Source organism: Brassica napus (assembly GCF_020379485.1).
Source record: "Brassica napus cultivar Da-Ae chromosome A1 unlocalized genomic scaffold, Da-Ae chrA01_Random_10, whole genome shotgun sequence".
NCBI classification, from domain to species: Eukaryota; Viridiplantae; Streptophyta; class Magnoliopsida; order Brassicales; family Brassicaceae; genus Brassica; species Brassica napus.
The window spans coordinates 11,974-27,620 of NW_026013893.1; the positions used below are offsets into that span (position 1 = coordinate 11,974).

Here is a 15,647-nt window from a genome sequence, read left to right on the forward strand (position 1 = left end):
TGCTAAACTCTTTTTCATGGTAAATGAGCATCGTTCAATTGTTTTTTATCAATTAATTTAGAAAAACTTCATAATACCTCTAAATCGATGGAATAACCACTATAAAATTATTATTTTCTTGATAAACGGAGAGCACAAAGGCTCCAAACCTCTTTGAACATCATCATATGTTAGTGCAGGATGCAACTAGGCATTAAAACAATATTGTCATATTTTTTGAAATTTTCTCAAAATCTATGGGCTAACCCCTACAAAAATATTGAGTTTTTGGTAAATACTTTATATACTGAAGCCTATAATCTTTAGTGTTGTTTTAAAATTTCTACCATATTCTACATTTGTATTAATGTATGCTAAACTTTTTTCATGGTAAATGAGCATCGTTCAATTGTTTTTATCAATTAATTTAGTAAAACTTCATAATACCCCCTAAATCGATGGAATAACCACTATAAAATTATTATTTTCTTGATAAACGGAGACGACAAAGGCTCCAAACCTCTTTGAACATCATCATATGTTAGTGCAGGATGCAACTAGGCATTAAAACAATATTGTCATATTTTTTGAAATTTTCTCAAAATCTATGGGCTAACCCCTACAAAAATATTGAGTTTTTGGTAAATACTTTATATACTGAAGCCTATAATCTTTAGTGTTGTTTTAAAATTTCTACCATATTCTACATTTGTATTAATGTATGCTAAACTATTTTTCATGGTAAATGAGCATCGTTCAATTGTTTTTATCAATTAATTTTGTAAAACTTCATAATACCCCCTAAATCGATGGAATAACCACTATAAAATTATTATTTTCTTGATAAACGGAGACGAAAAAGGCTCCAAACCTCTTTGAACATCATCATATGTTAGTGCAGGATGCAACTAGGCATTAAAACAATATTGTCATATTTTTTGAAATTTTCTCAAAATCTATGGGCTAACCCTTACAAAAATATTGAGTTTTTGGTAAATACTTTATATACTGAAGCCTATAATCTTTAGTGTTGTTTTAAAATTTCTACCATATTCTACATTTGTATTAATGTATGCTAAACTCTTTTCATGGTAAATGAGCATCGTTCAATTGTTTTTTTCATCATTAATTTAGTAAAACTTCATAATACCCCCTAAATCGATGGAATAACCACTATAAAATTATTATTTTCTTGATAACGGAGAGCACAAAGGCTCCAAACCTCTTTGAACATCATCATATGTTAGTGCAGGATGCAACTAGGCATTAAAACAATATTGTCATATTTTTTAAAATTTTCTCAAAATCTATGGGCTAACCCCTACAAAAATATTGAGTTTTTGGTAAATACTTTATATACTGAAGCCTATAATCTTAGTGTTGTTTTAAATTCTACCATATTCTACATTTGTATAATGTATGCTAAACTCTTTTTCATGGTAAATGAGCATCGTTCAATTGTTTTTTATCATTAATTAATAAAACTTCATAAACCACCTCCTAAATCGATGGAATAACCTATAAAATTATTATTTCTTGATAAACGGAGAGCACAAAGGCTCCAACCTCTTTGAACATCATCATATGTTAGTGCAGGATGCAACTAGGCATTAAAACAATATTGTCATATTTTTTGAAATTTTCTCAAAATCTATGGGCTAACCCCTACAAAAATATTGAGTTTTTGGTAAATACTTTATATACTGAAGCCTATAATCTTTAGTGTTGTTTTAAATTTCTACCATATTCTACATTTGTATTAATGTATGCTAAACTCTTTTTCATGGTAAATGAGCATCGTTCAATTGTTTTTATCAATTAATTTAGTAAAACTTCATAATACCCCCTAAATCGATGGAAAAACCACTATAAAATTATTATTTTCTTGATAAACGGAGCACAAAGGCTCCAAACCTCTTTGAACATCATCATATGTTAGTGCAGGATGCAACTAGGCATTAAAACAATATTGTCATATTTTTTGAAATTTTCTCAATCTATGGGCTAACCCCTACAAAAATATTGAGTTTTTGGTAAATACTTTATATACTGAAGCCTATAATCTTTAGTGTTGTTTTAAAATTTCACCATATTCTACATTTGTATTAATGTATGCTAAACTCTTTTTTCATGCAAATGAGCATCGTTCAATGGTTTTTTATCAATAATTTAATAAACTTCATAATACCTTCTAAATCGATGGAATACCACTATAAAATTATTATTTCTTTATAAACGAGAGCACAAAGGCTCCAAACCTCTTTGAACATCATCATATGTTAGTGCAGGATGCAACTAGGCATTAAACAATATTGTCATATTTTTTGAAATTTTCTCAAAATCTATGGGCTAACCCTACAAAAATATTGAGTTTTTGGTAAATACTTTATATACTGAAGCCTATAATCTTAGTGTTGTTTTAAAATCAACCATATTCTACATTTGTATTAATGTATGCTAAACTTTTTTCATGCAAAATGAGCATCGTTCAATGTCTTTATCAATTAATTTAGTAAAACTTCATAATACCTCCTAAATCGATGGAATAACCAATATAAAATAATTATTTTCTTGATAAACGGGGAGCACAAAGGCTCCAAACCTCTTTGAACATCATCATATGTTAGTGCAGGATGCAACTAGGCATTAAAACAATATTGTCATATTTTTCGAAATTTTCTCAAATCTATGGGCTAACCCTACAAAAATATTGAGTTTTTGGTAAATACTTTATATACTGAAGCCTATAATCTTTAGTGTTGTTTTAAAATTTCTACCATATTCTACATTTGTATTAATGTATGCTAAACTCTTTTCATGGTAAATGAGCATCGTTCAATTTTTTATCATTAATTTAGTAAAACTTCATAATACCCCCTAAATCGATGGAATAACTAATATAAAATTATTATTTTCTTCATAAACGGAGACGACAAAGGCTCCAAACCTCTTTGAACATCATCATATGTTAGTGCAGGATGCAACTAGGCATTAAAACAATATTGTCATATTTTTTGAAATTTTCTTAAAATCTATGGGCTAACCCCTACAAAAATATTGAGTTTTTGGTAAATACTTTGTATACTGAAACCTATAATCTTTAGTGTTGTTTTAAAATTTCTACCATATTCTATATTTGTATTAATGTATGCTAAACTCTTTTTCATGGTAAATAAGCATAGTTCAATTGTTTTTATCAATTAATTTAGAAAAACTTCATAATACCTCTTAAATCGATGGATTAACCACTATAAAATTATTATTTTCTTGATAAACGGAGAGCACAAAGGCTCCAAACCTCTTTGAACATCATCATATGTTCGTGGAGGATGCAACTAGGCATTAAAAAATATTGTCATATTTTTTGAAATTTTCTCAAAATATGTGTGCTAACCCCTACAAAACTATTGAGTTTTTGGTAAATACTTTATATACTGAAGCCTATAATATTTAGTGTTGTTTTAAAATTTCTACCATATTCTACATTTGTATTAATGTATGCTAAACTTTTTTCATGGTAAATGAGCATCGTTCAATTGTTTTTATATCAATTAATTTAGTAAAACTTCATAATACCCCCTAAATCGATGGAATAACCACTATAAAATTATTATTTTCTTGATAAACGGAGACGACAAAGGCTCCAAACCTCTTTGAACATCATCATATGTTAGTGCAGGATGCAACTAGGCATTAAACAATATTGTCATATTTTTTGAAATTTTCTCAAAATCTATGGGCTAACCCCTACAAAAATATTGAGTTTTTGGTAAATACTTTATATACTGAAGCCTATAATCTTTAGTGTTGTTTTAAATTTCTACCATATTCTACATTTGTATTAATGTATGCTAAACTCTTTTTCATGGTAAATGAGCATCGTTCAATTGTTTTTATCAATTAATTAGTAAAACTTCATAATACCCCCTAATCTAAATCGATGGAATAACCACTATAAAATTATTATTTTCTTGATAAACGGAGAGCACAAAGGCTCCAAACCTCTTTGAACATCATCATATGTTAGTGCAGGATGCAACTAGGCATTAAAACAATATTGTCATATTTTTTGAAATTTTCTCAAAATCTATGGGCTAACCCCTACAAAAATATTGAGTTTTTGGTAAATACTTTCAATACTGAAGCCTATAATCTTTAGTGTTGTTTTAAAATTTCTACCATATTCTACATTTGTATTAATGTTTGCTAAACTCTTTTTCATGGTAAATAGCATCGTTCAATTGTTTTTATCAATTAATTTAGTAAAACTTCATAATACCTCCTAAATCGATGGAATAACCACTATAAAATTATTATTTTCTTGATAAACGGAGAGCACAAAGGCTCCAAACCTCTTTGAACATCATCATATGTTAGTGCAGGATGCAACTAGGCATTAAAACAATATTGTCATATTTTTTTGAAATTTTCTCAAATCTATGGGCTAAACCCCTACAAAATATTGAGTTTTTGGTAAATACTTTATATACTGAAGCCTATAATCTTTAGTGTTGTTTTAAATTTCTACCATATTCTACATTTGTATTAATGTATGCTAAACTCTTTTTCATGGTAAATGAGCATCGTTCAATTGTTTTTATCAATTAATTTAATAAAACTTCATAATACCTCCTAAATCGATGGAATAACCACTATAAAATTATTATTTTCTTGATAAACGGAGAGCACAAAGGCTCCAAACCTCTTTGAACATCATCATATGTTAGTGCAGGATGCAACTAGGCATTAAAAAATATTGTCTATTTTTTGAAATTTTCTCAAAATCTATGGGCTAACCCCTACAAAAATATTGAGTTTTTGGTAAATACTTTATATACTGAAGCCTATAATCTTTAGTGTTGTTTTAAAATTTCTACCATATTCTACATTTGTATTAATGTATGCTAAACTCTTTTTCATGGTAAATGAGCATCGTTCAATTGTTTTATCAATTAATTTAGTAAAACTTCATAATACTACCCTAAATCGATGGAATAACCACTATAAAATTATTATTTTCTTGATAAACGGAGACGACAAAGGCTCCAAACCTCTTTGAACATCATCATATGTTAGTGCAGGATGCAACTAGGCATTAAAACAATATTGTCATATTTTTTGAAATTTTCTCAAAATCTATGGGCTAACCCCTACAAAATATTGAGTTTTTGGTAAATACTTTATATACTGAAGCCTATAATCTTTAGTGTTGTTTTAAAATTTCTACCATATTCTACATTTGTATTAATGTATGCTAAACTCTTTTTCATGGTAAATGAGCATCGTTCAATTGTTTTTATCAATTAATTTAGTAAAACTTCATAATACCTCTAAATCGATGGAATAACCACTATAAAATTATTATTTTCTTGATAAACGGAGAACACAAAGGCTCCAAACCTCTTTGAACATCATCATATGTTAGTGCAGGATGCAACTAGGCATTAAAACAATATTGTCATATTTTTGAAATTTTCTCAAAATCTATGGGCTAACCCCTACAAAAATATTGAGTTTTGGTAAATACTTTATATACTGAAGCCTATAATCTTTAGTGTTGTTTTTAAAATTTCTACCATATTCTACATTTGTATTAATGTATGCTAAACTCTTTTTCATGGTAAATGAGCATCGTTCAATGTTTTTATCAATTAATTTAGTAAAACTTCATAATACTCCTCTAAATCGATGGAATAACCACTATAAAATTATTATTTTCTTGATAAACGGAGAGCACAAAGGCTCCAAACCTCTTTGAACATCATCATATGTTAGTGCAGGATGCAACTAGGCATTAAAAAATATTGTCATATTTTTTGAAATTTTCTCAAAATCTATGGGCTAACCCCTACAAAAATATTGAGTTTTTGGTAAATACTTTATATACTGAAGCCTATAATCTTTAGTGTTGTTTTAAAATTTCTACCATATTCTACATTTGTATTAATGTATGCTAAACTCTTTTTCATGGTAAATGAGCATCGTTCAATGTTTTTTATCAATAATTTAATAAAACTTCATAACCTCCTAAATCGATGGAATAACCACTATAAAATTATTATTTTCTTGATAAACGAGAGCACAAAGGCTCCAAACCTCTTTGAACATCATCATATGTTAGTGCAGGATGCAACTAGGCATTAAAACAATATTGTCATATTTTTTGAAATTTTCTCAAAATCTATGGGCTAACCCCTACAAAAATTGAGTTTTTGGTAAATACTTATATACTGAAGCCTATAATCTTTAGTGTTGTTTTAAAATTTCTACCATATTCTACATTTGTATTAATTTATTCTAAACTCTTTTTCATGGTAAATGAGCATCGTTCAATTGTTTTTATCAATTAATTTAATAAAACTTCATAATACCTTCTAAATCGATGGAATAACCACTATAAATTATTATTTTCTTGATAAACGGAGAGCACAAAGGCTCCAAACCTCTTTGAACATCATCATATGTTAGTGCAGGATGCAACTAGGCATTAAAACAATATTTCATATTTTTTTGAAATTTTCTCAAAATCTATGGGCTAACCCCTACAAAATATTGAGTTTTTGGTAAATACTTTATATACTGAAGCCTATAATCTTTAGTGTTGTTTTAAAATTTCTACCATATTCTACATTTGTATTAATGTATGCTAAACTCTTTTTCATGGTAAATGAGCATCGTTCAATTGTTTTTATCAATTAATTTATAAAACTTCATAATACCCCCTCCTAAATCGATGGAATAACCACTATAAAATTATTATTTTCTTGATAAACGGAGCAACAAGGCTCCAAACCTCTTTGAACATCATCATATGTTAGTGCAGGATGCAACTAGGCATTAAAACAATATTGTCATATTTTTTGAAATTTTCTCAAAATCTATGGGCTAACCCCTACAAAATATTGAGTTTTTGGTAAATACTTTATATACTGAAGCCTATAATCTTTAGTGTTGTTTTAAAATTTCTACCATATTCTACATTTGTATTAATGTATGCTAAACTCTTTTTCATGGTAAATGAGCATCGTTCAATTGTTTTTATCAAATAATTTAATAAAACTTCATAATACCCCCTAAATCGATGGAATAACCACTATAAAATTATTATTTTCTTGATAAACGGAGAGCACAAAGGCTCCAAACCTCTTTGAACATCATCATATGTTAGTGCAGGATGCAACTAGGCATTAAAACAATATTTTATATATTTTTGAAATTTTCTCAAACTATGGGCTAACCCCTACAAAATATTGAGTTTTTGGTAAATACTTTATATACTGAAGCCTATAATCTTTAGTGTTGTTTTAAAATTTCTACCATATTCTACATTTGTATTAATGTATGCTAAACTCTTTTTCATGGTAAATGAGCATCTTTCAATTGTTTTTATCAAATAATTTAATAAAACTTCATAATACCCTCTAAATCGATGGAATAACCACTATAAAATATTATTTTCTTGATAAACGAGAGCACAAAGGCTCCAAACCTCTTTGAACATCATCATATGTTAGTGCAGGATGCAACTAGGCATTAAAACAATATTTTCATATTTTTTGAAATTTTCAAAATCTATGGGCTAACCACCCCCTACAAAAATATTGAGTTTTTGGTAAATACTTTATATACTGAAGCCTATAATCTTTAGTGTTGTTTTAAAATTTCTACCATATTCTACATTTGTATTAATGTATGCTAAACTCTTTTTCATGGTAAATGAGCATCGTTCAATTGTTTTTATCAATTAATTTAGTAAAACTTCATAATACCCCCCAAATCGATGGAATAACCACTATAAAATTATTATTTTCTTGATAAACGGAGAGCACAAAGGCTCCAAACCTCTTTGAACATCATCATATGTTAGTGCAGGATGCAACTAGGCATTAAAACAATATTGTCATATTTTTTGAAATTTTCTCAAAATCTATGGGCTAACCCCTACAAAAAAATATTGAGTTTTTGGTAAATACTTTATATACTGAAGCCTATAATCTTTAGTGTTGTTTTAAAATTTCTACCATATTCTACATTTGTATTAATATATGCTAAACTCTTTTTCATGGTAAATGAGCATCGTTCAATGTTTTTATCAATTAATTTAGTAAAACTTCATAATACCTCCTAAATCGATGGAATAACCACTATAAATTATTATTTTCTTGATAAACGGAGAGCACAAAGGCTCCAAACCTCTTTGAACATCATCATATGTTAGTGCAGGATGCAACTAGGCATTAAAACAATATTGTCATATTTTTTGAAATTTTCTCAAAATCTATGGGCTAACCCCTACAAAAAAATATTGAGTTTTTGGTAAATACTTTATATACTGAAGCCTATAATCTTTAGTGTTGTTTTAAAATTTCTACCATATTCTACATTTGTATTAATGTATGCTAAACTCTTTTTCATGGTAAATGAGCATCGTTCAATTTTTTTATCAAATAATTTAATAAAACTTCATAATACTCCTAAATCGATGGAATAACCACTATAAAATTATTATTTTCTTGATAAACGGAGAGCACAAAGGCTCCAAACCTCTTTGAACATCATCATATGTTTAGTGCAGGATGCAACTAGGCATTAAAACAATATTGTCATATTTTTTGAAATTTTCTCAAAATCTATGGGCTAACCCCTACAAAATATTGAGTTTTTGGTAATACTTTATATACTGAAGCCTATAATCTTTAGTGTTGTTTTAAAAATTTCTACCATATTCTACATTTGTATTAATGTATGCTAAACTCTTTTTCATGGTAAATGAGCATCGTTCAATTGTTTTTATCAATTAATTTAGTAAAACTTCATAATACCCCCTAAATCGATGGAATAACCACTATAAAATTATTATTTTCTTGATAAACGAGAGCACAAAGGCTCCAAACCTCTTTGAACATCATCATATGTTAGTGCAGGATGCAGCATTAACTAGGCATTAACAATATGTCATATTTTTGAAATTTTCTCAAAATCTATGGGCTAACCCCTACAAAATATTGAGTTTTTGGTAAATACTTTATATACTGAAGCCTATCTTTAGTGTTGTTTTAAAATTTCTACCATATTCTACATTTGTATTAATGTATTAAAAACTCTTTTTCATGGTAAATGAGCATCGTTCAATGTTTTTTTCAATTAATTTAATAAAACTTCATAATACTCCCTAAATCGATGAATAACCACTATAAAATTATTATTTTTTTTGATAAAACGGAGAGCACAAAGGCTCCAAACCTCTTTGAACATCATCATATGTTAGTGCAGGATGCAACTAGGCATTAAAACAATATTGTCATATTTTTTTGAAATTTTCTCAAAATCTATGGGCTAACCCCTACAAAAATATTGAGTTTTTGGTAAATACTTTATATACTGAAGCCTATAATCTTTAGTGTTGTTTTAAAATTTCTACCATATTCTACATTTGTATTAATGTATGCTAAACTCTTTTTCATGGTAAATGAGCATCGTTCAATTGTTTTTATCAATTAATTTAGTAAAACTTCATAATACCCCCTAAATCGATGGAATAACCACTATAAAATTATTATTTTCTTGATAAACGGAGACGACAAAGGCTCCAAACCTCTTTGAACATCATCATATGTTAGTGCAGGATGCAACTAGGCATTAAAACAATATTGTCATATTTTTTGAAATTTTCTCAAAATCTATGGGCTAACCCCTACAAAAATATTGAGTTTTTGGTAAATACTTTATATACTGAAGCCTATAATCTTTAGTGTTGTTTTTAAAATTTCTACCATATTCTACATTTGTATTAATGTATGCTAAACTCTTTTTCATGGTAAATGAGCATCGTTCAATTGTTTTTATCAATTAATTTAGTAAAACTTCATAATACCCCCTAAATCGATGGAATAACCACTATAAAATTATTATTTTCTTGATAAACGGAGAGAACAAAGGCTCCAAACCTCTTTGAACATCATCATATGTTAGTGCAGGATGCAACTAGGCATTAAAACAATATTGTCATATTTTTGAAATTTTCTCAAAATCTATGGGCTAACCCCTACAAAAATATTGAGTTTTTGGTAAATACTTTATATACTGAAGCCTATAATCTTTAGTGTTGTTTTAAAATTTCTACCATATTCTACATTTGTATTAATGTATGCTAAACTCTTTTTCATGGTAAATGAGCATCGTTCAATTGTTTTTATCAAATAATTTAATAAAACTTCATAATACTCCCTAAATCGATGGAATAACCACTATAAAATTTTTTTTTCTTGATAAACGGAGAGACAAAGGCTCCAAACCTCTTTGAACATCATCATATGTTAGTGCAGGATGCAACTAGGCATTAAAACAATATTGTCATATTTTTTGAAATTTTCTCAAAATCTATGGGCTAACCCCTACAAATATTGAGTTTTTTTTTGTAAATACTTTATATACTGAAGCCTATAATCTTTAGTGTTTTTTAAATTTCTACCATATTCTACATTTGTATTAATGTATGCTAAACTCTTTTTCATGGTAAATGAGCATCGTTCAATTGTTTTTATCAATTAATTTAGTAAAACTTCATAATACCCTAAATCGATGGAATAACACTATAAAATTATTATTTTCTTGATAAACGGAGAGAACAAAGGCTCCAAACCTCTTTGAACATCATCATATGTTAGTGCAGGATGCAACTAGGCATTAAAACAATATTGTCATATTTTTTGAAATTTTCTCAAAATCTATGGGCTAACCCCTACAAAAATATTGAGTTTTTGGTAAATACTTTATATACTGAAGCCTATAATCTTTAGTGTTGTTTTAAAATTTCTACCATATTCTACATTTGTATTAATGTATGCTAAACTCTTTTTCATGGTAAATGAGCATCGTTCAATTGTTTTTATCAATTAATTTAGTAAAACTTCATAATACCCCTAAATCGATGGAATAACCACTATAAAATTATTATTTTCTTGATAAACGGAGAGAACAAAGGCTCCAAACCTCTTTGAACATCATCATATGTTAGTGCAGGATGCAACTAGGCATTAAAACAATATTGTCATATTTTTTGAAATTTTCTCAAAATCTGGGCTAACCCCTACAAAAATATTGAGTTTTTGGTAAATACTTTATATACTGAAGCCTATAATCTTTAGTGTTGTTTTAAAATTTCTACCATATTCTACATTTGTATTAATGTATGCTAAACTCTTTTTCATGGTAAATGAGCATCTTTCAATTGTTTTTTTATCAATAATTTAATAAAACTTCATATACTACTCCCTAAATCGATGGAATAACCACTATAAAAATTATTATTTTCTTGATAAACGGAGAGACAAAGGCTCCAAACCTCTTTGAACATCATCATATGTTAGTGCAGGATGCAACTAGGCATTAAAACAATATTGTCATATTTTTTGAAATTTTCTCAAAATCTATGGGCTAACCCCTACAAAATATTGAGTTTTTGGTAAATACTTTATATACTGAAGCCTATAATCTTTAGTGTTGTTTTAAAATTTCTACCATATTCTACATTTGTATTAATGTATGCTAAACTCTTTTCATGGTAAATGAGCATCGTTCAATTGTTTTTATCAATTAATTTAGTAAAACTTCATAATACTCCCCTAAATCGATGGAATAACCACTATAAAATTATTATTTTCTTGATAAACGGAGAGCACAAAGGCTCCAAACCTCTTTGAACATCATCATATGTTAGTGCAGGATGCAACTAGGTATTAAAACAATATTGTCATATTTTTTGAAATTTTCTCAAAATCTATGGGCTAACCCCTACAAAAATATTGAGTTTTTGGTAAATACTTTATATACTGAAGCCTATAATCTTTAGTGTTGTTTTAAAATTTCTACCATATTCTACATTTGTATTAATGTATGCTAAACTCTTTTTCATGGTAAATGAGCATCGTTCAATTGTTTTTATCAATTTTAATAACTTCATAATACTCCCTAAATCGATGGAATAACCACTATAAAATTATTATTTTCTTGATAAACGGACGACAAAGGCTCCAAACCTCTTTGAACATCATCATATGTTAGTGCAGGATGCAACTAGGCATTAAAACAATATTGTCATATTTTTTGAAATTTTCTCAAAATCTATGGGCTAACCCCTACAAAAATATTGAGTTTTTGGTAAATACTTTATATACTGAAGCCTATAATCTTTAGTGTTGTTTTAAAATTTTATACCATATTACATTTGTATTAATGTATGCTAAACTCTTTTCATGGTAAATGAGCATCGTTCAATTTTTTTATCAATTAATTTAATAAAACTTCATAATTCCTCCTAAATCGAAGGAATAACCACTATAAAATTATTATTTTCTTGATAAACGGAGAGAACAAAGGCTCCAAACCTCTTTGAACATCATCATATGTTAGTGCAGGATGCAACTAGGCATTAAAACAATATTGTCATATTTTTTGAAATTTTCTCAAAATCTATGGGCTAACCCCTACAAAATATTGAGTTTTTGGTAAATACTTTATATACTGAAGCCTATAATCTTTAGTGTTGTTTTAAAATTTCTACCATATTCTACATTTGTATTAATGTATGCTAAACTCTTTTTCATGGTAAATGAGCATCGTTCAATTGTTTTTTATCAATTAATTAGTAAAACTTCATAATACCCCCTAAATCGATGGAATAACCACTATAAAATTATTATTTTCTTGATAAACGGAGAGAACAAAGGCTCCAAACCTCTTTGAACATCATCATATGTTAGTGCAGGATGCAACTAGGCATTAAAACAATATTGTCATATTTTTGAAATTTTCTCAAATCTATGGGCTAACCCTCACAAATATTGAGTTTTTGGTAAATACTTTATATACTGAAGCCTATAATCTTTAGTGTTGTTTTAAAATTTCTACCATATTCTACATTTGTATTAATGTATGCTAAACTCTTTTTCATGGTAAATGAGCATCTTTCAATTGTTTTTATCAATAATTTAATAAAACTTCATAATACCCCTAAATCGATGGAATAACCACTATAAAATTATTATTTTCTTGATAAACGGAGACGACAAAGGCTCCAAACCTCTTTGAACATCATCATATGTTAGTGCAGGATGCAACTAGGCATTAAAACAATATTGTCATATTTTTGAAATTTTCTCAAAATCTATGGGCTAACCCCTACAAAATATTGAGTTTTTGGTAAATACTTATATACTGAAGCCTATAATCTTTATGTTGTTTTAAAATTTCTACCATATTCTACATTTGTATTAATGTATGCTAAACTCTTTTTCATGGTAAATGAGCATCGTTCAATTGTTTTTATCAATTAATTTAGTAAAACTTCATAATACCCCTAAATCGATGGAATAACCACTATAAAATTATTATTTTCTTGATAAACGGAGAGAACAAAGGCTCCAAACCTCTTTGAACATCATCATATGTTAGTGCAGGATGCAACTAGGCATTAAAAAATATTGTCATATTTTTGAAATTTTCTCAAAATCTATGGGCTAACCCCTACAAAAATATGAGTTTTTGGTAAATACTTTATATACTGAAGCCTATAATCTTTAGTGTTGTTTTAAAATTTATACCATATTCTACATTTGTATTTATGTATGCTAAACTCATTTTCATGGTAAATGAGCATCTTTCAATTGTTTTTATCAATAATTTAATAAAACTTCATAATACTCCCTAAATCGATGGAATAACCACTATAAAAAATTTTTTCTTGATAAACGGAGACGACAAAGGCTCCAACCTCTTTGAACATCATCATATGTTATTGCAGGATGCAACTAGGCATTAAAACATTGTCATATTTTTTGAAATTTTCTCAAAATCTATGGGCTACCCCTACAAAAATATTGAGTTTTTGGTAAATACTTTATATACTGAAGCCTATAATCTTTAATGTTTTTTAAAATTTCTACCATATTCTACATTTGTATTAATAAATGAATCCAAACATAAAAATATAAATATAAACTAATTTATTTATATAAGGGTTTATAGATTTTTTGATAGTTTCAATGGTTTTTATCAGTTTAACAACTCTGAGATTCAATCTGGCTACGTAAGAATGTTCATGGTCGAACTAGTTATAATATCAATCCGGCTACGTAACTGGTTCATGGTCGAACCTGATTCAACTATTGGTCCGGTTTAAAAAACACTGAATTTAGAAAAAGCCATAAGTAATGGGTAGAATTTTATTTACATAATCAAGTAATAAATCTGTAGTATGAGCTAGAATTGGTTGTTAATAAAAGGATACAAAGCAAAATGATATTAGTAGGCTCATGTAATTGGGCCTAAACGTAAGGGCCCACCCCAAACTGTAACTATTAACTTCATCTCCGACAGGAACGCTGCCCGTCTCGCCGGCGACATTTAAACGGGCGGCAAGAGTGAAAAAAAAAAAGAAAAAAAAAACAAAAAAAATAAAGAGAAGAGAAGAAGGAGATGAGAGAAAAATGGAGGATAAAGATTTGGGAGGCTAACATAACTTCCACATATACCCTTCTTCACTTAAAGCCAATCCACACACTTCATCTCTCTCGAAACCCTCTTCTCCCTCTCTCTCCTCAACTCCATCTAGGTTTTTTCCTCTCCTTCGTCTCGCCGCACGTAACGTAAGCTCTCTTCCTCTCTTCTTTTCTTTTCTACTCATTGTGTTGATGTGAGGCTATTTATGTGCTCTCTGGTTTCACAGTTCCTTTGGTTTTGTCTTAATCTGAGAATGCTGTCTCTATTTCCTAAAGCTAGTGCTGCTACTACCAAAGCACGTAGGCTCAGTTTCAATCAATCTTTAGAAATATCTAAACAGAACTTGAAGCTTTTATTTTGTCTGAAAATTGCTTTGAGTGACCTTTCTTCCACTTGTTATTGTTAAACACTTTGTTTATTAACTAACTACTAACTAACTCTGCTGCAGTTAATTCTTTCAAGCTGTCTTGAAATTTGAAGATTATGGAGCCAGCCTCTGAAGGTTCTCCCTCTACTTTAACGGCTTTATGGATAAGAGAAAGAGAAGCCCTTTGATTCGTCGACCCCGCGACGTTAAAGGAGCTTTCATAGTTAACTTCTAAGCCAGCCTCAACACAGGCAAACGTTTCTCCTAGTAATGAAGATAACCCAAGTTTGACACATTGAAACTGAGGCTTAAGCTTGGAGGTGGTGTTACTCGTACTATCCAACCAACTCAGAGGCAAGCATTTATACCAAATCCACGGTAGAAAAACACACACCTCTTGTCTGTTTAATAGTTATGAATTGGTTTATTGTAACTTGTTTCATCCCTAATGTTTGAGACCAATGTGCAGAAAACTATGCGTCTAGGAGAGATAACGGACCTCGAGTGAATCCCTCTGAGGCTGTGAGAGGAGCATCGATGTCTGAGAAGAGAAAACAAGGTCTTAAGAAACGTCTGTTGGATCCAGAACAAGACAGTGATGATGAGGAGATTAGATACCTGGCAAAGCTGAAAGTCTAAAAGGGTCCCAAGGGACCACATCAATGTGGAAGACAACATGATGTCACTGAAGGGATAAGCTCAGTATGGAGGGTCAACTAGTGGAACACATTCCTACTACACTACTCGAGCTCTCCAGTCTGTAAAAGATCCGTATTCTTCCAACGGTCGTGGGCCTCTGAGT

The 15,647-nt window shown here is 29.2% G+C and overlaps 1 pseudogene; it reads left to right on the forward strand.

Annotated features, from left to right (window-relative positions):
• The first annotated feature begins 14,961 nt into the window (after positions 1-14,961).
• Positions 14,962-15,641, forward strand: LOC125593854 (annotated as a pseudogene).
• The last annotated feature ends 6 nt before the right edge of the window (positions 15,642-15,647 follow it).